At 33.0% G+C, this 1468-nt stretch overlaps 1 long non-coding RNA gene across 1 annotated transcript; it reads left to right on the plus strand.

Moving 5' to 3' along the window:
• Nucleotides 1-262: 262 nt before the first annotated feature.
• On the plus strand, nt 263-890 carry LOC114578923. The gene is made up of 3 exons (XR_003699833.1): nt 263-282; nt 478-547; nt 817-890. It is a non-coding gene; the product is annotated as an uncharacterized LOC114578923 (long non-coding RNA).
• Nucleotides 891-1468: the final 578 nt, after the last annotated feature.

A 1468-nucleotide genomic window follows, 5' to 3' on the forward strand; every position in this document is an offset into this window, starting at 1 on the left:
AAATGACTCGAGTATTTGATAACGACAGATGGCATTATATTTATTCATAGCAGGAAAAAACTGACCACGTCTAAAACAACGTTTATATTTCTGTGTATAACTCAACGAGGTCAAATGATTTTTGTTAAATAATTTGGAAGTCTACCTTCCTTTTGCCTTTTTAATGCGCTTACGGGGAATGATTGTTAAAGAGATATCTTATGTTGAGTTTCCTCTTGGGCAGTGTAAATAGCGGAGATGAGATGTTGGAGGTGCATTTTTCTCAATCAAATTATACTCCAGGTCAGTTCATTTGACTGGCATTTTCATGTCTATTTTCAAGTCATACATGTTCAACTTTTCTAGTTCTGCACATTTCATCTTACAATTATCAAAGTTAATGAGAAAAGTTTCATACTGTTCCAGCATGTTCGTAGAAAGTAATTAGTATCCATTTGAAAATATTCTTTTAGTGCTGAGCATGTATTTTTTTTGCAGTTCAGTTGGCTTTGAATTTTTCTCATACTGAAAAATACCCAGATGAACCTCCACTTTTGAATGTCAAGAGGTCAGTCCCGAATCTTGATGCGAGTTTATTTTCTTAAAATTTGTTTTTTCAATCATTTTGTTTCTTTATGCACTTGATTGTAGAATAGGACAACTTAATTTGGTTGTGTTCTTAATTTACTTTTTGTTTTTATGTTATTAATCTAACGTGTTTTAAGAGTTCTTAACGTGATTTTAATGTTTTTTCTTATGAAGGTAAAAATACATGTTATGCATCAGTGAATGTTTAGTACTTCTGATTGGTTGACCTCAATTCCCTTGTCTATGCAGCATACGTGGAATAAAAACTGATGATCTTAATATTTTACAAGAAAAGCTTGGAAGAGAGGTAGAATAAAAAACTTTATTTGATTGTTTGTTTATTTTTATTGCTTCTCGAAAAATCATGATGAAATCTGAAGGTCTATACTCATAAGAAGCACATTATGCATTAGAGGGAGCACGTAGTTATTCTGTTTTTTATGATGTGATGTACAAACTGAAGTAAAAATGCTGGGTCTTACATCCAATCTAAGAGAGGCTTATGTTAGGTTTTGTTTTGATAAACTTGTTGACTTTGTGCTGACTCTATTAATCAGGCTAGAGTTTACATCCTGATGAATCCTAGACTCCTAGTAGTGGATATTGCAATCTCAAGAGCAAGGAAGGTCCATTGGTGGGACTGGCTGACTATAGAGAGGCTTATAGGTGGGATTTACAACCTCTGAGTCGAAGGAAAATTCATAAGTGGAAACTATAACTCTGATAGAGAAGGTTCTAAATTAGTTTACAACTTTAATGCAACGTGTACTTAAGCATACATATCGAAGTGATGGCTCACTAGGACTGTTATATTAAACGTTAAAAAATTCATACATGAGTTATTGGCCTATGTTGATAATCAACTGAGTTGACACCATATGATTTTAGATTGTGCATTAGA

The sequence above is a fragment of the Dendrobium catenatum genome, unplaced genomic scaffold (assembly GCF_001605985.2).
Source record: "Dendrobium catenatum unplaced genomic scaffold, ASM160598v2 original_scaffold_222223, whole genome shotgun sequence".
NCBI classification, from domain to species: Eukaryota; Viridiplantae; Streptophyta; class Magnoliopsida; order Asparagales; family Orchidaceae; genus Dendrobium; species Dendrobium catenatum.